This window comes from Heloderma suspectum, chromosome 3, assembly GCF_057233095.1.
Source record: "Heloderma suspectum isolate Gila_16-S chromosome 3, 16-S_ref, whole genome shotgun sequence".
NCBI classification, from domain to species: Eukaryota; Metazoa; Chordata; class Lepidosauria; order Squamata; family Helodermatidae; genus Heloderma; species Heloderma suspectum.
The window spans coordinates 192,772,582-192,795,522 of NC_139460.1; the positions used below are offsets into that span (position 1 = coordinate 192,772,582).

The 22,941-nt window shown below is 45.5% G+C and overlaps 1 long non-coding RNA gene across 1 annotated transcript in view; it reads left to right on the forward strand.

The window, feature by feature from the left end:
- The first annotated feature begins 14,840 nt into the window (after window positions 1–14,840).
- LOC146350576 (uncharacterized) overlaps window positions 14,841–22,941 on the forward strand; it is a 107,192-nt gene continuing 99,091 nt past the window's right edge. The window contains exon 1 of the long non-coding RNA XR_014789319.1: window positions 14,841–15,236. This is a non-coding gene — a long non-coding RNA (uncharacterized LOC146350576). The remainder of the gene's footprint in view (window positions 15,237–22,941) is intronic.

Here is a 22,941-nt window from a genome sequence, read left to right on the forward strand (position 1 = left end):
GCTCAGCAGCAATGGGAGTCTGTGAAGAGGGATTTTATGCACTATTCACTCTCATAGGCTCAGGGCAGCTCACAATGTAAAGAACATCCCAGGTGTGTGCTCTGGTTAAAGGAATGCCTGGTAATGGAATTCATGGTTAAAGGAACTCCTCTGTCTCCTACTAGGTTTTAATTAGCTTGGCATGGGAGGACAATTTTGGCATTCAGAGGGACCTTACTTTGGCTCCTCTTGCTTCCCAAACTTTCTTGTTTTGTCTTTTAAGCTGAGATTTTCAAGATGCTGTATTTTATCATGGCATTCTTGCTTATGCAACAATTCCACAAGGCCAAAGATCAAGGCCAAATATCCCTGACTATAGCAGTGAGCAGTGCTGGCCCAAAACATTTTGCTGCCAGAAGTGGAGCCCAGCTGGCATCCTCCCTTGCTAGGGTGAAAACTTTACCAGGTCTTGCTGTACCATTTAGACACCAATATTTGCCTTCAGCTGTTCAACCCCTGTACCACCCCCAAAACAGTGCTGCCTGAAGCTGGTCTCTTTACCCAGCTTCATGGCAGGGTTGGCCCTGGCAACAATCATTTGAATGTAGTGGATTTTCTGGAGCTTGCCTTTGGACTTGTGGAAGTGGTTTGCATGAGAACATTAGGGAGAAAAGTCAATAAAGGGAATCAAACAAGGCAAAAAGACAGACAGCAACCCAGCCACAGCATGCTGCTGTGTTTTTTCATTGACCTGATTTTAACATGAAAAAGTATCTTATGGGTCTTGTGAGGAAGGAGGATGTTAATCCAACTTTCATCTCCCCCTGCTTCAATCTATTGGTGGCTGCAGGTTGGAAAACAGGTTCCTAGGTTATTCTCTTGCTTTATTGCCATTATCTATCATATTCCCTGTGATGGGGATCTGGTACACAAAGGGCAGAGCCCGCCAAGTTGCCTTCATTATCTAGATGACATAAGCATTAGCCCTGCTATCACCCTTTTTTATAAGTGTCCTTCATCTGATACCGCCTCCCCTTTCTGGACCTCTCTTAGCCAGAGAATCACGCAGTGGCCCAGCAAATAACTGCAAAAAATAAAACAGAATAGTCTCCATCCTTAATATTAAGCAGGAGATTGTCCAGGAATATTAGATGCTATAGGAAACAGGGAAGATATATTGACTATTCAGTGGAGTGGAACTGGATTCCAATCAAAAGGCATTGTGCAGGTATTCTGTATTTCCCTCCTTAATGGATATTTTGTGATGTGAAAAAAGATGGAAGAAGTGGTGGGAAAACATGAGAGGTTTACAAATGGAAGATGATGATGTTTGGACCCCCCTGTAAAATTCTGTGAATGAGGCAGGGTAATTGCACAATAAAGGCTTCACCTGAAAGCACCCCACTACTAAAAATAGCAATACACAGATCCACTAAAATGTGGTGAAGATACAGGGCATTTCTACACCAGCCTAAAATCCTGCATTTAAAATGGCACTTTCTGCTTCCGTTTTAAATGCAGGATCACAACAGACTCCCTTTAAATGTGCTCCCCCCATCTGAGTCTTCCATATCTTTCATTGATCTTGTGCCTCTTCTTGCCGCTTTTCCTCTTTTCATGGAGGAAATTCAAGCGGAACACAATGGGGTGATTTGATAGCTCATTATCTGTGATCTATTTAAGAATGGAACAAAGGGCATGTAGTGCAGAAGGGTCATAGCCATTTACAGCTGCATTTAGGATAATCTAAGAGCTTCACGGCCACAAATGGCACAGTGCATGCCATTCGCGTCTGGATTCCTTCCTCTCAGTGATACGGCACGGCAATGGTGGCCGTATTGCTGGCTATACGGAGCCGGCCGCGGAGAGGAGCTGGCTTCACAGTGGATTCCAGGGGAGGTGGAGGTGAGTGCCCTGTTTCGCTGCAGACTTGAGGCCGGATTCCTTTGAATCCGGCCTCATTGGGGTCTGTGGCAGATTTCTCCGCCATCCCTAAATGTAAAGCGCCTGCAAACATCTGTGAAGGAGCAATCTCAGTTGCAGGATAAAAGCACAGTGTGACGGAGCCCACACTATACAGGTATTGAAGGGCCAGTGTGTTCTACTCAATGTTAAGAAGAAGGGGGGACAATTAGACCCAAGAATCCAGTTTTCGGCAGTAGCCACACACAACTCTTGTAACATCCAGTTCTGCTACTGTGAGCTTGTACCATCTTCAGCCTTTCGAATCCTACCAATTATAGCCTTTCAGTGCAGATGCAAATCTTAGCATAATGTCTTTGTTTTTTTCCATTCCAAATTCCTTCCCAGCTCTGCCATCAAGAAAAGTACTTCTCCAAAGGTCAAGTCACCATTTTCCCTGAATCTAAATTAACATGCATGTTTTGCAGTAAAACTCTCCTGTTTATATTCAAAAAAGGATTAGCACAGCAAGTCTTGACTGCTGGTGTAGAAATTATTGCATGCCCAATTATTCCCTACCCCCCTCACAAAGCTGCTGAATAAAAAAGCTATCTAAGGGGCTTACATTTGAAGAGGGGAAGGACTGAAGGAGCCAGATCGAGGACTTGACATGAAACTTCAGGGAAAGGACTAAAATCTCAGCAGCTTCAAGGGGGCATGCCATTTTTGCTTGGTAAGCGTTGTACTGTTTGCTCTGACCCCATGTCACCAGGCTCCACCTCTACTGCACCAGGCTCCACACCCTGGTCTGCCTGGCACCACTCTCCAGCTCCTTGGGTTTGCCCCTGAGATGCAAGGTCTGAGTCTCAGGAGACCAGGGAACGCTACCAGCCTTCCCCAACCTGGTGGTGCACTCTGAATGTTTTGTTCTACAACTCCCATCATGCCTCAAGATTAGCCATGCTGGCTGGGGATGATAGGAGTTGTACTCCAATACATCAGGAGGGCACCACATTGGGAAAGTCTGCCTTAAATGGTTTGGGACCAGGATAACTAGCAGGTCTTCTCCCATATGGTCTTGCCTGGCTGGTGAGGACAACTGGAGAGGTCCGCCTGCATGTCCAGCCTCATCTGTGTGGCACAGTTAGTGGGAACACGTGTGAGGGCATTCCCTCCCTTTCTGGTACTCCCTTGCCTTGGAGATCAGTAGGGCCCATTCCCTGGTGGCATTTCACTGCCTCCTGAAAAGTGTTTTGTTTAGGCAGGTCTTTGACCTGCATGTTGGTTGATTTTGCTGGTTGTCGTCTTCTTATTTTTAAATGTTTTTATGGGTTTTGTTGATATTTTATCTGCTGGTCATTTGTTAGCTTTTTAATTTGTTTTGGAGTTTATGGTTTTGCATTTTTATGTATGTTAGCTGCCTTCTGTGGGTTATGAAATGGGATATACATGTTTTTAACGAGCAAGTAAGTATCAAAGAATGGGAATGGGGAACAGTTTCTGCCTCCTGGATTGTACTGCATGCTTTCCCCTGTCCACTGTGCATCCCAAAACAGAGAGTGCAAGATCTGGCAGAAGAAGCTTGATTAGTGGCTAGAAGATGCAAAATAAGGACAGAGGTGTGGGGATGGGCAGTTTTCAATGGAGAAGCAGTGGGGGTGCTTAACCCTTCCCTGCCTAGCCCGTTTCAGCTTTCTGCAATTCCCCTGCTGCTCCTCCATGGGGGACTATGTGTGTATTTGTGAAGGTAATGCAGTTGATACCTTGCTGAGGAAAAAAATAGCTTGCAGGAGAGAAGATGGAATAGTGGTGGGCAGGGGAACTGTTAAGCAGCCCTTCCACTTCTCAGCTTCAAATGCTTCTTCTCTGAAGCTGTTTATTTTCCTAGAAGCAGTCGCCATTGGGATTTAAACACATGTTTGTGTGCAACATGTAATGTGATCTTTGGTCTTCAAGGCAGTTATTGCATTAAAATTATACTTTGCATTTGTGCTCCTCTCCTTGAAAATGGGTGCAGGGTTAAAACTGGAAATAGAGGATAGTGTTCTGAATGTGTACAACAATGTTGAGTTCTGATATCTCAGTCTTCAAGGGAGATATTAAAATCAGTTAGAACCAAATGTCGGAGGAAGACTCCTTCCATCAAGAGGACCTTTGAATCCAATTTATTATATCTGGCATTTTGCTTCCCCCTTTGAAAATGGCTGTGGGTGGTGTGCCAGTATTTAAACCTGAAATGTAGGACTTTCCTGATCATTTGTACCAAATTTCACTCCTATTTGTCTTCAAGGAAGACATCATGTTACAAACAAACAAAGAATGCCGAACAGGCAAGACCAACCAGCCACTTCATTTGGCCAATTACAGGCGGCGTGTGGAATAAGTGCCCACCTTTGCTAACAAGTTACTCTCTTTGTCAGGGGAGCGACTGCAATAAAAACAAACAAGCAGTTCTCCATCAGTGGGTCTCACCCAAGGCACTCAGGCAACAAGGCAGGAATGCAAAATATAAGCAAGTTAGAAAAATTAAAGGCGATCAGGTAGCCAGTAACCAGCCCACGAGCCTCTACAGTCCCATCTTGCAGCTCATTGTCATTCAACTCCCCATAGCGTTCTAAAACCTACATGATCAGGTAATAAGAGGTTGAGTGGGATGCGTAACATCAAACTGATTAAATTTGTTTACAGATAATTCTTTCAAGGTTCCAGGATTATCATGTAATTTCCAAGGTTTGTTTCCAACTGATTTTGTGTAATGTATTATTGACAACATCCTTGTGGACCATTTCGACAATGTCATTCAGGATAATTATTTCACAACAGATTTTTGAGAGCTCCTGATTCCTGTTGGGATTTGCTTTTGCATAAATTATGGCACAGAATATTTAATCAGAGCCCCGTTAGTACCCCATGGCTGGGTGGGTTTTGTTTTATTTTGTTTTGTGTGTTTTTTAGGAATGAAGGGGGAGAGAGGGACAAAGGGATGGTTTTGTAGGATTTCAGCACAAATATATTTTCTTCCTCACCTCTTTTCTCTTACGTGCAACGGGCAAAATGCTACCCTCCAGCATCTGTGCTTAATAAAGCTAAAAGAAAAAAGAAAGACAGGCATTAATCTTCAAGCTATGTTAAATATTAATGTAAACAGATCACAAAATGCAAAGTGTTGATAAAAAGCATTTTAAACCGCATTTTCTTTATGGTTGTTCCAATAAATATGAGTCCCCTTTACCAAATAATGACAGAATAAGAACACTGATAATTAAGAACAGTCTTAATATAGAGCAGGCCTGCACAATTTGGGACCCACCAAGCTATACATCACCCGCCAGACGTCACAGAAGGGCCAGCCAGGGCTAAATTAACCTCTTGGTTCTTCTGCCTACCTGGTACTTGAAAAAGAGGAATGCTGAGAAGCATCGGGCAGGCTGCAGTTCATCATTCATGGGGTGTGTTCAGCATGATAAGTCATGGGGTATATGCCCCAACCACTGAGACCAAAGAAGCTGAGATTGATCGGTTCTATGAAGACCTATAACACCTTCTAGAACTAACACCAAAAAAAGATGTCCTTTTCATCATAGGGGATTGGAATGCTAAAGTAGGAAGTCAAGAAATCACCGGGATAACAGGTAAACATGGCCTTGGTGTACAAAATGAAGCAGGACAAAGGCTAACAGAGTTTTGCCAAGAGAACACGCTCATCATAGCAAACACTCTTTTCCAACAGCACAAGAGGTGACTCTACACATGGACATCACCAGATGGTCAATATCGAAATCAGATTGATTATGTCCTTTGCAGCCAAAGATGGAGAAGCTCTATACAGTCAGTAAAAACAAGACCTGGAGCTGTCTGTGGCTCAGATCATAAGCTTCTTGTTGCAAAATTTCAGCTTAAATTGAAGAACGTAGGGAAAACCACTAAACCATTCAGGTATGACCTAAATCATATCCCTGATGAATATACAGTGGAGGTGACAAATAGATTTAAGGGATTACACCTGATAGACAGAGTGCCTGAGGAACTATGGATGGAGGTCCGTAACATTGTTCAGGAGGCAGCAACTAAATCCATCCCAAAGAAAAAGAAATACAAGAAAGCAAAGTGACTGTCTGATGAGGCTTTACAAGCAGCTGAGGAAAGAAGGGAAGCAAAAAGCAAGGGAGAAAGGGGAAGATCTATCCAACTGAATGCAGAGTTCCAGAGAATAGCAAGGAGAGACAAGAAGGCCTTCTTAAATGAACAATGCAAAGAGATTGAGGAAAACAATAGAATGGGAAAGACTAGAGATCTCTTCAAGAAAATCGGAGATCTCAAGGGAACGTTTTGTGCAAAGACGGGCATGATAAAGGACAAAGAAGGCAGGGACCTAACAGAAGCAGATGAGATTAAGAAGAGGTGGCAAGAATACACAGAAGAACTATACAGGAAAGATCTTAATGTCCCTGATAGCCATGATGATGTGGTCAGTGAACATGAGCCGGACATCCTGGAGAGTGAAGTCAAGTGGGCCTTAGGAAGCATTACTAACAACAAAGCTAGCGGAGATGACAGTATTCCAGCTGAGCTATTTAAGATCCTAAAAGATGATGCTGTTAAAGTGCTGCACTCAATATGCCAACAAATTTGGAACACTCAACAGTGGCCACAAGACTGGAAAAGGTCAGTTTACATTTGGAAATTAAGAAAATAAAATCAGTAACTGCTTCCATTTCTTCCCCTTCTATATGCCAGGAAGTGATGGGCCCAGATGCCATGATCTTGGTTTTTTTAATGTTGAGTTTCAAACCAGCTTTTACACTCTCCACTTTCACCCTCAAAAAGAGGTTGTTTAGATCCTCTTTGCTTTCTGCCAGTAGGGTGGTATCATCTGTGTATCTAAGGTTGTTGATAATTCTCCCGGCAATCTTAATTCTGACCTGTGATTCATCCAACCAGGCTTTTCTCATGATGTACTCTGCATATAAGTTAAATAAGCAAGGCGACAATATGCAGCCTTGTTGTACTCCTTTCCCAATTTTGAACCAATCAGTTGTTCCATGTCTGGTTCTTACTGTTGCTTCTTGACCCTCGTACAGGTTTCTCAGGAGACAGGTAAGGTGGTCTGGTACTCCCATCTCTTTAAGAATTTGCCACAGTTTGTTGTGATACAAAGCCTTTAGCGTAGTCAATGAAGCAGAAATAGACATTTTTCTGGAATTCTCTTGCTTTCTCCATGATCCAGCGAATGTTGGCAATTTGATCTCTAGTTTCTCTGCCTCTTCGAAACTCAGCTTGTACTTCTGGTAATGCTCGGTTCACATACTGCTGAAGCCTAGCTTGTAGGATTTTGAGCAAAACCTTGCTGGCATGTGAAATGAGTGCAATTGTACAGTAGTTTGAACACTCTTTGGCATTGCCCTTCTTTGGAATTGGAATGTAAACTGACCTTTTCCAGTCTTGCAGCCACTGTTGAGTGTTCCAAATTTGTTGGCATATTGAGTGCAGCACTTTAACAGCATCATCTTTTAGGATTTTAAATAGCTCAGCTGGAAGACTGTCATCTCCGCTAGCTTTGTTGTTACTAATGCTTCCTAAGGCCCACTTAACTTCTAGGATGTCCGGCTCAAGTTCAGTGAGCGCACTATCATGGCTATCAGGGACATTCAGATCTTTCCTGTATAGTTCTTCTGTGTATTCTTTCCACCTCTCCTTAATCTCATCTGCTTCTGTTAGGTCCCTGCCTTCTTTGTCCTTTATCATGCCCATCTTTGCACAAAACGTTCCCTTGATATCTCCGATTTTCTTAAAAAGATCTCTAGTCTTTCCCATTCTATTGTTTTCCTCAATCTCTTTGCATTGTTCATTTAAGAAGGCCTTCTTGTCTCTCCTTGCTATTCTCAGGAAATCTGCATTCAGTTGGGTATATCTTCCCCTTTCCCCCTTGCTTTTCGCTTCCCTTCATTCCTCAGCTACTTGTAAAGCCTCATCAGACAGCCACTTGGCTTTCTTGCATTTCTATTTCTTTGGGATGGATTGAGTTGCTGCCACCTGAACAATGTTACGGACCTCCGTCCATAGTTCCTCAAGCACTCTGTCTATCAGGTCTAATCCCTTAAATCTATTTGTCACCTCCACTGTATATTCATCAGGGATATGATTTAGGTCATACCTGGATGGTTTAGTGGTTTTCCCTACGTTCTTCAATTTAAGCCGAAATTTTGCAAGAAGCAGCTCATGATCTGAGCCACAGTCAGCTCCAGGTCTTGTTTTTACTGACTGTATAGAGCTTCTCCATCTTTGGCTGCAAAGAACATAATCAATCTGATTTCAATGTTGACCATCTGGTGATGTCTATGTGTAGAGTCGCCTCTTGTGCTGTTGGAAAAGAGTGTTTGCTATGATGAGCGTGTTCTCTTGGCAAAACTCTGTTAGTCTTTGTCCTGCTTCATTTTGTACACCAAGGCCATGTTTGCCTGTTATCCCGGTGATTTCTTGACTTCCTACTTTAGCATTCCAATCCCCTATGATGAAAAGGACATCTTTTTTTGGTGTTAGTTCTAGAAGGTGTTGTAGGTCTTCACAGAACTGATCAACCTCAGCTTCTTCGGCCTCAGTGGTTGGGGCATAGACTTGAATTACTGTGATGTTGAATGGTTTGCCTTGGATTCGTACTGAGATCATTCTATCGTTTTTGAGATTGTACCCCAGTAATGCTTTTCCCACCCTTTTGTTGACTATGAGTGCTACTCCATTTCTTCTAAGGGATTCTTGCCCACAGTAGTAGATATGATGGTCACCTGTATTAAATTCGCCCATGCTTGTCCATTTTAGTTTGCTGATTCCCAAGATGTCGATGTTCAATCTTGCCATCTCCTGTTTGACCACCTCCAGCTTACCTTGATTCATTGATCTTACATTCCAGGTTCCTAAACAATATTGTTCTTTACAGCATCGGACTTTCTTTTCACCACCAGACACATCCACAGCCGAGTGTCCTTTCGGATTTGGCCCAGCTGCTTCACTCTTTCTGGCGCTACTTGGAAATTCCCTCTGCTCTTCCCCAGTAGTATATTGGACACCTTCCGACCTGAGGGGCTCATCTTCCAGCATCATATCTTTTAGCCTTGTGATATGCTTCATGGGGTTTTCTTGGCAAGAATACTGGAGTGGGTTGCCATTTCCTTCTCCAGTGGACCACATTTTGTCAGAACTCTCCACCATGACCTGTCTGTCTTGGGCGGCCCTGCATGGCATAGCTTATGGCTTCACTGAGTTACGCAAGCCCCTTCGCCACAACAAGGCAGTGATCCATGAAGGGGCTTGCGTAACTCAGTGAAGCCATAAGCTTTGCCGTGCAGGGCCACTGAAGACGGACAGGTCTTAATCACTTTAGAGTTGTATAAATCTTGTTGTTGGCATTTTCCCATCTGTCTTATCTTCTTTCTTCATAATTTCCCTCATTCGATACTAGCGAATAATAGTTTACATTCCCCTTTGAATGATACTCTATACAGTCCTTGTAAAGATCAGTGTAAAGATTCCCTAGAATAAAATTAGTCCTCCTCCTCTGTGTTTATTTGTGTTTATTTTGGATCTTGCTAGAAGTCTGATGAACAAACATGTTTACATGAAATAAATAAGTTCCAGACACTCTTGGATGAGACTGATTATCTGGATCCATTTCAGTCAGGGTTCAGGCTGTGCTTTAGAAACAGCCTTGGTCTCCCTGCATGATGATCTATATCAGTAGAGAGACAGGGGGAGTGTGACCTTGTTTGAGTCTCCTTGATCTCTCAGTGGCTTTTGATACCATTGACCATGGTATCCTTCTAGGACGATTGTATGAATTGGGAGTGGGAGGTACTGCATGGGTTTTGTTCATACTTGGATGGTCAGCTCCAGAAGATGGTGATTGGGGAATACTGCCTAACCCCATGGATTCTCCAGTATGGGGCTCCTCAGGGGTTGGTTTGTTCTTCATGCTATTCAACATCTACATGGAACAGTTTAGGGTGGTCATCTGGAGATTCGGAGTGCATTGTCATCGGTATGCTGATGACGCAGCTGTATTTCTCCTCATCTTCATCAGGATATACTACATGGGTGCCTGGCTGTGATAATGGCCTGGAAGAGGGCTAATAAACTGAAGTTCAATTCAGACAAGACTGAGATGCTGTTAGTGGGTGGTTCTTCTGAACAAACAGAGGGTGTTCAAACTGTTCTGGATGGATTTGCACTCCACCTGAAGGAGCAGTTTTGTAGATGGAGGTTCTCCTGGAATCATCTTTGTCACTTGAGGCTCAGGTGGCCTCAGTGGCACGGAGTGCCTTCTACCAACTTCGGCTGGTGGCTTCGCTATGCCCCTATCTGGACAGGGATAACCTGGCTTCAGTTATCTGTGCTCTGGCAACCTCCAGGTTAGATTACTGCAATGTGCTTTATGTCAGGCTGCCTTTGAAGATAGTGCAGAAGCTGCAGCTCATGCAAAATGCAGTGACCAGATTGATAACAGGGACAAGAAGGTCTGAACATATAATACTGATTCTGGCTCACTTGCACCGGCTGTCTCTATGTTTCCGAGCCCGATTCAAGATGCTGGTTTTAACTTATAAAGCCTTACACAGCTCGGGGCCACAGTACCTGATCGATCACCTCTCCCGGCATGAACCTACCCATATACTACATTCCTCGTCTAAAGCCCTCCTCCAGGTGCCTCCTCTGAGGGAAGTTCGGAAGGCAGCAACAAGGGAGAGGGCCATCTTGGCATGGACACCCAATCTCCTCATCTTGAACCTGGGTCTCCCCAGTCCCAGTCCAACACTCTGACCACTACACCACACTGACTCTCCTGTGTCCTGAATCTCCCACCAATTGGTTTCATGGGATGACCCCAGATTCTAGTGTTATGAGAGGGGGAAAAACATCTCCCCCTCCACTTTTTCCTCACACCTCTATGATGTCCTCCTGAACTCAGCTTTTTTCGAAGCTAAACAGTCCCAGCCATTGTAACCTTTCCTCATAGAGGAGTTGCTCCAGGCTCTTGATAATTTTGGCTGCCCTTTTCTGCACCTTTTCCAACTCTACAACATCCTTTTTTAGGGACTCCTGGGGAGTCTGTAGTTTCTTCAGGTATGCTTTTTCACAATTGAGTTATGCAGCTGACTGGGTATTGTAATAGGAATGCTTATTCATTCTTCCCTTTGTGTTAGCCTGTCAAAGAGCAGCTCTACACCAGCCTCAAATCCCAAATTTAAAAGGGGGCTTTCTGCTTCCATTTTAAATGCAGGATCACCACACTCACATGCACTTCCTGTCCCCCCTCCCCTTCTTCCCCTTAGCTAAGTCTTCCATACGTTTCACTTGTCTAGCTCCTTGCAGCTTTTCCTTTTTCATGGTGGGAACTCAAGCAGAACACAAGCGGGGGTAATTTGACAGCTCATTACCTCCGATCTATTTAAAAATGGAATAAAGGTCATTTAGTGCAGGAGACACCTTGGAGGTTCACCATGTCATCTGAAGGGCCTGTGAACTTCCGTGAGTGAGCAATTTCAACAGCAGGAGATCTGTGCTACCCAGGGATCTGAGCCACCATCGCAGGGATCATTTGGGAGCACCCAGTGCTAGGCAAGAGCTGGCTAGGTTGCTGTAGTGTCTTAGTGTCTACTAGATCATGTTTTGTATGTACAGTGGGGTAGGGTGACATCATGGTGTTCTGCCACCACCATGCATTGATTAGGTCCTTCCATTCATGGACTTGTGTGTGTGGAAGTGGTGGTGGCTAGCACACACCACCATGATTGATGGGAGTCAGCAGAGTTGCCATGGATGCTATGAGAGTGTCTGTTCGTGGTATTACATCATCTCTAGTTAGCAATGGTGTCATTTTGCAGTCAGCTTTGCTGCTGGGATTGCATAGGATCCCAGCTACATTATGCCCAGGTTACACTGTTAGCAGCTGCTTAGCAAAGTGGGACTATTGGATTGCCCTGCATAGCATAGTGCTGAACTCTCCCATTGAAATGAACAGAACTTGTGCTTCTTACACCAGATTTTGCCCTAAATCTGGGATGCTAAAATTTGTGTTTTTTCCCCTAGCAGAATTTGAATATTGTCATCCACTTTCCTGAAACTGCCTTGTTCATACATGCTTAAATCTTCCAAAGTGGAGTGATCCTGTAGGCACAGCTATGTTGAGGATGTAACATACAGTAGTGTAGTGGCAAATTCAGACGTGCAGGGTCCCTTCATGATAGTCACAGCCACGGCCCCTTCTAAGATTATGCAACTTTGTAAGATTATACAATAATAATGAGCTTTCAGTCATTTTGGAGTTTTTCTGAGTGATGAATGCAGGATGAGGGCATGACTGTCTGAGATTCGGCGAGAAGAAGGCAATAATAGCTTCCAGAAGTTCCAACTGATCACCCACAGTGCCAGAAACACATCTTGTTATATTCTCCCTAGAGCAGCAGTCTGGATTGTTGATCACTGTTTTGGTTTCTTTCACCATTCTGTGGGCTCTGTGACCACTGACTTCATAGGGTTTTTTTTTTCCCCTGAATGTCTCTTATAGTGTTTTAGTTGGATCCAGACTTAGTCATGCTTAGAGTAGACTCACTGAAATCAGAGGAGCTTAAGAAAGTCATGATGACTAACTTTTCCCACTGGTTTCAATGAGTCTACTTTAAGCATGACTAAGTCTGGATCCAACCGTTTATGTGGCCTTCTGAGCAATGTCTCAACCTTGGGGAAATCACAGTACACAAAAGCACTCCTCTGGACCCACATTCTCTTGTTCAAGAAACAACAGCTACTGCCACTGCTAATGATGATATCCTCAAAGCCACATAGCATGGGCCAGCTCAAGGCCATGATGGGCCCCAGAGTAGCTGTCCCTAGTGAGCCTCCTACTTTGCCCCCGATATTGAACTCACACGCAACAGACACACACACACACACACACAGAGTCAACAATGTACAATAATAATGCAAAAACATTTTTCACTACATATTTCAGTGGAAATCATCTTCCATGCTTTCCTGGAAGCAAAAGACTTATATCTCTTCCATGGTAGAAAACTCAGAACCCAACACAAGCTTCTCCTTTTACAAAATACAGTGCACAGACACAGAAAGCATAAACACACATTGTTGCACTCTCTCATACACACACACACACACACACACACAAGATACATAAACTGACTCACTGCCTCTTTCAGATGCAATTGCCAAACAGGCTCTTTTGTTATTATAAAGAAATCCAAGAGGCCTGTCAGGAATCCATGAGTGTTTATGCCCCATTACCTTCTAGGTGCCAGCACCCCCCTTTAAAAAAAAAAAAGTTACCTCCTCAAGACCATGTACTGTGCAGTGGCACAACACTGACAGATTCCACCTTCCCCAGTTTCCCTCCCACTAAGCACACAGGGAAAAGCAGAAGGAAAAACACAGAAAGGCTGCAGGAGCTTCCTTAGACCCAGCCTCCTCCTCCTCCTCTATTTATTTATTTATTTATTTATTTCATTTCTATACCACCCAATAGCCGAAGCTCTCTGGGCGGTTCACAAAAATTAAAACCAAACAACACACAATAAAACAATTTAAAATATATAGAACATTAAAACCACAATATAACAATACAACCACAATAAAACCTAGCAGCAGTACAGGAGTTTAAAATACAGATTTAAAACAGCAAAGATAAAAATTTAGAAAGCTAAAATGCTAAAATGCCTGGGAAAATAAAAAGGTCTTCACCTGGCGCCGAAAGGAGTACAATGTAGGTGCCAGGCGAACCTCACTAGGGAGCTCATTCCAGAGCCGGGGTGCCACAGCAGAAAAAGCCCTCCTCCTAGTAGCCACCCGCCTCACTTCCTTTGGCAGGGCCTCACGGAGAAGGGCCGCTGAGGATGATCTTAAGGTCCGGGCAGGCACGTGTGGGGGGAGGCGATCCTTCAGATAACCTGGCCCCAAGCCGTTAAGGGCTCCTCCTTTCTTCCCCCCTCCCGCTTTCTTCCTCCTCCTTGCTGGAGCTTTTGTTTTTCTTCCCCGCTCTCTATTTCCACAGGAGCGGTGGGGAGAAAGGCAGGATCAAAAGGAGGGTAAGGGAGGAAGGGGAGTATACAAAGTCGGGTGCGTTCTCCGTGTAGACAGCCGAGACGGAGGAGGGGAGCATACCGCGCAAGCCCCCAACTCCCATTCTTCTTCCCACAGCAACGACGGCTCCCTCGCCTCGAAGCCTTCTGCTAACCTGGCGCCCAGGGCCGCAGGGAGCTGCTTCGGCTGCCTTCGCCAGCAGCAGCAGCCGCCGCCCCCTGGCAGCGTTTCCACCAGCAGCAGCAGCTGGAGCCCTGCCTGAGGAAGCCACCGCCAACCCGGTGCAAGCCGGCAGCGCTCTCTTCCCTGACTCACTGCAGCCCGGCGTATGTTTATTGTGGAATAACGCCCTGCTAAGTTCAATGGGCGCCTTACGCCTAAGTAAGCCCCCATTGGATGGCGCCGTCTTAAGGTTGCCCAGGCTAACACAAGGAGAGAGCCGATTCTACACACGCGCGCACACAGCTCAAGTGGGTTATAGATATAAAACAAAAAAAATCTCATCGTGACGGCGCCTCCTTCTTGCCGATTAGGCGAGCCAGCCTAATTTGCTCTACCTGGGTCCAAACTCCCTAGGTCCTTTGGAGCTCCTGCAGGGCCGTGCGGGGTGGAAGGGGATCCCTTCGCGCTCCTGCCCTGCGGGAGCTGATCTCTGCAGTGCTGCGCCTTGGGGACAGCTTGACAGGAGGGCGACAGAGGGGGTGCTACACAGCCCTCCCCGGAGGGGCTCAACGCAGCGAGGAGAGGCAGGGGCGGGGCGGCCGGTGTGCGTGGCGGCGGCGGCCGCCACGTGGCGCCTCCTCAGCCTCGCCGGAGGTGCAGGACGCGATGCCTAAGGCACCGAGCAACATCCCTCTGGATGAGTGGGTGGTGCTGCGGGCTGAGAGCGGTAGTGAGCGCGGAGGCTGCTACTGCGGCCCGGCAATAGCAGCCGCTACAGCCGCCGCGCCAGGCCTCGCGCGATAGCCTCTCAGGTGCTTCCAACTGCCCATCCCACAGCAACAAGTTGGGACCCGGCTGCGACCCTGCTCTAGAAAAAGCGTTGGGACAAACCCCGGTGAGCCCTGGCAGGACTACATCGCTGGCAGCATGTGAGCTGATAAGCCCCACTGCTTCCAGGCTGAAATTTATTCAGGCATCATTGGTGACAAATACGCTGCTGAACTTATGCGGACACTGCTGGGAAACTGCGTGTTCTGATCAGCTCATAGCTACTTCCTCTATATGGTGGTTGTGGTCAGAAGACCATTCTGCATTATGGGTTTTAGCAGGTATTATGAATTTAACCAAATGCTTTTAAGGAAAGTGATCATATTGCCAGGGCTGTGTGTACTCTGTACTTTAAAAAAGAAGTTAAAATTCTGCAATCCAAATTCTGAGCCAAGAAATGTAGAATACTACAACCCATATACATTATGCAAATTTCTTATTTCGCATACTGTATACTGCAATTTTTGCTATCTTGTATCATTTATTTGGATTTTGCTAGGCATGGGAAGGGCAAGGGCAATGAAGTTCCATCCCCAACTGATGGAAAATTTAGTCACATGCCCCTATGATTTCTGGGATTTCAGCATCCATTGCCCAAAGCACTTTCAAGCATTTTTTTTTCCAGCCAGAAAGGCTAGAAATGTGCGTTTTTTAAAGATGGAAGGTGAGATTCTCATGAAACTGAACTCTATCCACTGCCTTATGGTGCCCCTTTTAAGTGCTCCCACAGAATTGCAGCACATACACACCGTCTAGCAGGCTAGCATGGTTTAGATGAAGTGCCTCTTGATAACTTTTTATACTGAAAGTTTAGAAACCTGCCTCCCCACCCCCTGGTGAAGCTTGGGCGTGAATCCAGATTTGAACATCACAATGTCTTTCTAACTTACACCCTTGAGGGGTTTTCAGCTTATGTGGTTCTCGCTTTATTCCACATCATAGTGGCTCCAACCAGGCTTGCCTTCTTCAACAGCCCACCTATTTTTCTTCATTATTTTGTATCCTACAGCAGCAAGAGCAGTGGCAGCACTGAGCTCTGAATGTAAGAACTGATTGACTTGGCCAGCGCCAAGGGATAACAAGCAAAAATTACAGCCAGGAAGTGATGGCTGATTTGAATACATGTGAGAGCATTAAAGCCTGCCTGGTCTTCATTGGGGCTAAATCATTTGGTCAGCCAGTAATTGCATTAAAATGTCTCTGCAGTGTTTGAGCTATGGATCTGTTTGGGCCGAGGCACAAACTCTTGGGCGGGGGACTCTTTGCCATGATCCTATGTTGCTGTTAAAGCCATGGATGCCTCCTTTTGACTGGGAGCTGGCACTCCTTGCCCCTTCTCTCCTGCCCTGTCGTGGTCTGCTTTCCTCAAACAGCAGGACAGGTTGAACAGAGCTGCTGCTCCCCCAGGAGGCAGAAGGGGAGCAGTTCATTATGCCTGCCTTTCCTCCATGATGTGAATTTCCTGCTGCCCCAGCTAGTAGAAACTTGAAATATTGAGGATTTGTTCCAGATGGTGCCTAAGATCTTTAAGTGGGCCCCTCAGCCTCGGAAGCCCCTAACCAGTTCCTAGCATTATCTTGTATTGGTTCTGAACATGCAGTGATGCATCACGGCTGGGATCCAAGGAGCTACATTAGAAGCGTCCTTGGGCTGTGCAATGCCCAGTGGAATTTTTAACTTTCTCTCCTTAAAAAGCAGGGCCCCATGATATATCACAGGGGTGGGGAACTAAATTCAGGTGGGGGGGGCAGACGATCTCTTCCCCCCCCCCCCCCGAGCCCTCTGTGGGCCAAATGATGTCAAGGGGTAGGGAAGGCCTGTGCAAAAAAAGCTGACCCAAACGATGATTCACTCGTGCATCAGCTGGGATGGCTTCACCTGCCCGTGCCTTCTTCCATGGGGTGAGGATGCAGTGCAGGAAAGCCTTCCCTTGTGCGATGCTCACCATCCTGACTGGAGCAGCACGTGGTACATGAAGGGAAGGCACTCAGCCAGCACTTGCAGGAGCTCCTACAAGCACCAGCTAGGTGCGCAGATGATGCTTCCCCAGCGGAATGTCCTTATTTCCAATCTGTGATTGGAGATAACAAATGGATTCTCCACACACACACACACACACACACTGGGAGCAGGAGTGTTATATGCAGTCACAGATTGGCGATAGCAAGGTGATGCCTCTCCCCACTTCTCCTCTGAGCCACCAGTAGCTTCCACGCCAAGGGGCGGGGTTCCGAGATGGGAGTGGGCAGGACCTGTGAAGGGAGGCCAGGCCTGTATAAACTGGATGAGGAACCTCTGTGGGCTGGACTAGGCCTATGGGCCAGAGCTTCCCCACCCCTGCTATATCACAAGCAAATAAACAGCTGCCATTCACAGTTATGGAGAACAGTAAAATGTCGCACCTGGGGATGGCAATGGCAGGGACTCCATGAAGTGGAATTCTGGAGGTTGCATGGGAAGGAGCAGCATGTTTCTGACCCTTCCCCACGGTCCTGGAGGAACTCGGTTCAGGATAGGGATGCGTGAATCTGTCAGGCTCAGTTTCACTCAGGTTCTCATTTTTCAGCTGCTACATTCATTCCATCCTGTTTCCGCATTGGACTACTGTGTGTGTGTGTGTGTGTGTGTACACACACACATTTAGTCAGCAGAAAAATCCAGATATATCTTTGTGCACTCCCCCCACAAATATACATATTTTTGTATTTCTTTTTTCTTTTTGCGAACTGCATTGTAAACATAGGAAAAGTACAGATTTTGCTGTCTAACTGCATTCCGGTTTGTGTTGACGTTCAGGGGGGGCAAATTTGGTTAAGTTCAGATTAAAATGTGAGCCAGGCAAATTTATCACCCATCCCTAGTTCAGGAGGGGGCAAAGAGGTATGCAGAGCATTTTTGTCACCCCCCATCTCACATAGAGCTTCTGGCTTTGGAGGTGTGGGGAACACTCCCATCTCCTCTTCTGGGCCTACAGGTTGTGTTCTTGAGGGAATGAGGGGCAGAGTCAGGTTTAGGAAAGTCAGCCTGGCCACCCCCCTTGGTCCACTTGAGGCAACAACCCTCACCAACAGATGGAGGAGTGGGAAACTGGGAGGAAAAGGAGGGGTGCCTGGTTGGGAAAAGGACAGAGACTTTCCATTCCTCCCCTCCTGCCTGACAAATTCAATAGGCTTTCTACATGGAGACACTTTCCAACGCATTTCAGTTTAAAACCATGTTTTCATCCCTTTGGATTTGCTCTTCCCGTGGCACATGCAGCCAATAAAATGAAGATGGGAGATAACCTGATCAGGCCTATTCTGCACTGCAGTGGTATACACAGAAGTGCATGCCCTCTCACTCTCACTCTCTGAAGGCCTTGCCTCTCTCGAAGTACAAAGACAGAGAAGGTAAACAAATAGGGAATTTGGGGAGATGGAGTAGAGGAGGGGTCTGGATATAAATGCAAAGTATGGGGAGGGAAATAGAAAGTGAAACCAAAAGTGAACAGAACATTTTCATGCAGTCCTGACTCCTGAGGAAATGTCTGTTGCATGTATCCTCCACTGTGAACCTACCTTTGAATGAAAGATCTCTGAATATGTATTAAGGTTATATTAAACAATAATGTACTTCTACTAAAAAATTATGATTAAATAGAATCTTCCTCACTAATGATTTAAATTGTGATTTAAATCATTAAAACTGAGTCCTTCAGAGGAGAGATTTAAATCATGGTTTAAATCAATTTGTTTTAAATCAAATCAACCCTGAAGCTAAAGTCATTAAACTTATGCGCAGGTCTGCGGAGATTTAAAACAAAAGGTAAAGCAATCCCCAATTCCCCAACCTCTCTCCCCTCCTGTGCTGAGTAAGTGCAATTAATGACAGTGTGATTTACTTCTGAGTAGACATGTTTATCTGGGCTGTTTTCAGATGGTTCTGGCATAAGGCCATTAATCTTATGCAAATATGTGCAAAAGGGGAGATTTTAAAAAAAGAAATCCCAAAAGCAACATTCTGACTTTCTTGGGAGTAAGGCTTATTTGGGAAAAAACAAAACATGCTTAGTGGAGGGTGAAGCCAACTCCTCAGGTCCTCCCTTTGCTGACGCAACGTCCTCTTCCGCCTCACAGCGCTGCTCCCCCCAGCTGCCGCTGAAGCCAGTATCGCAAATTGAGGTCACACAGACTCCCAAACTGCAGTGAAGCCGGTGCAACAGGAAAATCCATCACAAAACAACTTTGCAAGACTGTGGGTTTTATGGCATGAAAATGTGCAGATGAGAGGAGAATGTCATGGCTATGACTGTGTGTGAGGTGCGGTAGCACCAGAGTAAATCCCCTGTGTAGATCCACCTAGCTCTTTAGCTTGTATATGTTATTATGATAACCATTTTGGTCTTTTCAAGCCTACCTTTTAAAATCAAACAGGCCTCTGTGCTTAGCATTTCCATGCCTATCCTTTTGCATAGGTTTGTTAGTGAGCAATGGAAATTTACTGCTCTGACCAAGATGGAGCCAAGGAGCTGTTTGCCCCTCTTCTGTGATTTAATTGAGGCCCAGATGAAGAGTAGCAGCCTAGCCGCTGTAACTTGTCCCTCTAGGCAAGCTGAGGAAATCAACCATAGGCAGTCTAATCAACGCACAGCCGGCAGTTAACCCCTGGTGCCTTGAGGTGAACATCTCACCCAGTGGAAGTCAATGGGTGTGTTGCCACTGACTTCAATTGGGGCCAAGATTTGATCACAGGCTTTTCATTGTGCTTGCTGAGCTGCCATTGTTCCATGTCATTCCTTTGAAACATTTAAGCTACTCATGCAGACCTGGGGTCAGAGGGTGCCTGATGAGAATTGACCTGGAATACTAGTTGTGTGACATTCCAATTGTCTGAGATCATGTCTCCTTGTTCAGATGTGCACAAGTTGCATCAACCCTCATGAAATACATACAGCCAATTTCAACTCTGCAGAGCCGAAACTGCTGAAGCTTCCTAGGAAGCAAGAAAAATGATTGCCGTTCCCCATGGCTCTGAGTGATAAGCCAATGTCCGATGCAGAGAAAACCAAAGACAAAACAATCCAAATTGTGCCCCCACTAGCTGGTAAAATGTAAACTTTTACAATGACAATGCATTTCCCCTTCAACACAGCAAAAAATCCTACCAATCAGTGGCTTGGGCAGAGGGTTGGATTCAGCCACCTGCAGTCAAGCTAAGGCTGCAAGTCTGTAGTCCTAAAAAAAACCCCTATAGACTTGCAGCCCTAGCTGCTCTGCATGCACCCTCTTGGACGATAGCACAAGCTGCAAGAACTGTCTTTGTCTCTGTCCAATTTCCCCTGCCTTGCCTTGCCTGCCTCACAGGCTCTGTGTCCTTGATCGCCTCTTTCTGATCCTTGCACTGATTTTATTCTTCCTGGTCTGTGAAAAATATGAATGCTGATCTTGCTTTGTTTTTTTGTTTTTTTTTTCAAAATTAGTCTCAAGTCATTTACTTCCAATATAATTACTCTTGAGTTGCATTATATGTAACTGAGATAAAAGCTATAAATGTTATGTGTCTAAGTATAATTTTATTTGTAGAGCTTTATGTGAACCCTGTCCCCAAGGAGCTGGAGGACTTCTTCACATTGCACAACTCCCAGCCCCGACTTACCTATGCCTCACCTAGTGCCCAACAGTATAGCCTCCTACTGTTTTAGAAAACCATTGCTGGAGCGTAAAACTACCTGTACCAGCAATAACAATTAATTGAGACTTTCATTAGTGTTGGTCCCATAATTATATCAATTACACAATAGGTAAACAAGAATTGCTGCTGTGGTTATAACAGTTTTCAAGAAGAAGTTTGCCCAGCAACAATGGAGACTGAAAATGCCCTCTATGCAGCTGACAGCCATTATAGAATCACTGTTCAGTTCTCCCATCTACTGCTGATCAGTCTATGACTATTTAGTTGGATTTTCTTTTACTCTCTTTGTTGCCTTTTTCGATTGCTCTGCTGTCACCTGGCAGGTCCCAAATCCTGTCAGGCCCGTAAGGGGAGCTAGTTGAAGTCTTTTAGCTGGGAGGAAGTGCGGGGTTCAGCTACTCTAATTATGGGTACCGAGTTGGACTCTTCCTGTCTGTCTCCTGCCTTTCTTGATCAATTGTTGTCACTTCGTAAGCCTGACAGATCTTGTTTTGACCCAGTGGGCCTTATGACAATGTGAAACTTGCAGTCCTTACTTGGGTGGGAAATGGGGAGAAATGATAAAACTCTCTCTTCACCCCCTCTCATGACTCTTCTGGGCAATTCCTCATCACAGGAAGAGCTTGAACCTTCAGAGACAGATGGGCCCAGGGAACATGTTGCCTCAGAGGACCCTGGTCCTACCCAAGATGGTCCTGGCCCTTCAAGGCTGATGCCTTCAGATCCACCTCCTCTAGAGGCAGAAAACTCAGCTTCTGAGACAGAGAGGGATGCCAAGCAGCCACCTAGCCTCCAAGAGCATTGTCACCTCAAGAAACAGGCTGTAGGGCTCTTTTAAGAAGTGCTTGGCTACCAAAGAGGGCTCCTTAGGAGGGAGAGACTCTTCAGGAGAAAGGTCTGCAATGTGATGCAGCTGAGCCCTGGATGGGGCTCTGGTAGCTCTAGCTATATCACCTCTCACTTGTAACTTGAGAGCTACTGGAAACAATGTCTGATCTTCAACTCTGTCTCTGTATCCTGATTTCTCCCTGATCTTGCTGTGTGTTTGGACCTCTGTGCTACTGGTCCCTGGACTTCTACCTGACTCTGCTTTTGGACTGTGTATTTACTTGATTGATCTCCTGGCTTTTGCTTGACCTTTTGCCTTTTAAATTGACTACTGCGTTGTGTATGCCCCTGTATTTGCTTAGCAAAGAGCCAGGACTCAGTTTAGAGCAGGACAGCCCCATCTCTAAGAACCCTGCTGGAAGGTGGACTGGTTAAGAGAAGAAGACAGGGAATAGTATGTTGCCTGATAGGTGTGTTTAGGGTCTTCCTTGTTGCAGAGGGAAACCCTCTGGGTTGGGAGGCAAAGGAGAGAGGAGCTGGTTCCACTGAGCTTTCATGATGATTAATCTCCACTGATAAGCCCATTCTCTGTGAATCTGGATGCTTCTAGATGGGCAGCTCCTAGTGCTGCCAATTAGAAGACATTGTGCAGCTATTCCAGCTTCTTCTCCCTAATGGATTTTCTGTGGTAAAAAAAGATGGCACGAAAGGCTGGATGTGCCTGATCCTGTCTGATCTTGAAAGCTAAGCAGGGTCAGCCCTGGTTAGTACTTGGATGGGGAACCACCTGGGTATAAGGCTTCCTGCGTTGAGCAGGGGGTTGGAATTGATGGTCTTGTAGGCCCCTTCCAACCCTACTATTCTATGATTCTGTAGGTGGGAAAACATGGTAGGGTTAGGAGTGGAAGGTAATGTCAAATGAATCCCCTGTAGAATTCCATGAATGAGGCAGGGTGATATCAGGATAAAAGTCTTGCCTGGAAGCACCCTTTGTCTAATCCAGCTAGCAAGGCAATGATGGGACTTGTAGTCCAAGACATCTGGAGGGCACCATGTTGGGGAAGGCTGTGTGCCCTTATTACCCTAGACAACTTCAGCTTTCAGAATGGGTATCCCCAATGAAATACTTTATATTTTTATAAAACAACTTACCTGTATTAGGTTGGGGGTGGACACTGACAATACACTTGCTATTGTTGTTTGCCAACTCAGGAGCTCCATCTTTCAGTCAGCCTGTTTCTATGCATCTCACTCCCACAACTGTCTGTGAAAGTCATGATGGATAAATTGGTATAAAAGCAAGATATATTTGAAGTGTAGATAGCCTCTGAAAAACTGTGTCTGGATCATGCCCTCTGCATTCTGTAGAGTGTAGTAGTAATAGTAATTTCATAAATCACATTGGTTCCAAAGGAAGAGCCATTATGTGATTAGGTATCCGGATTTAACTGAACCCCTGGCAATTTACTAGCATTTAATATAGCAATC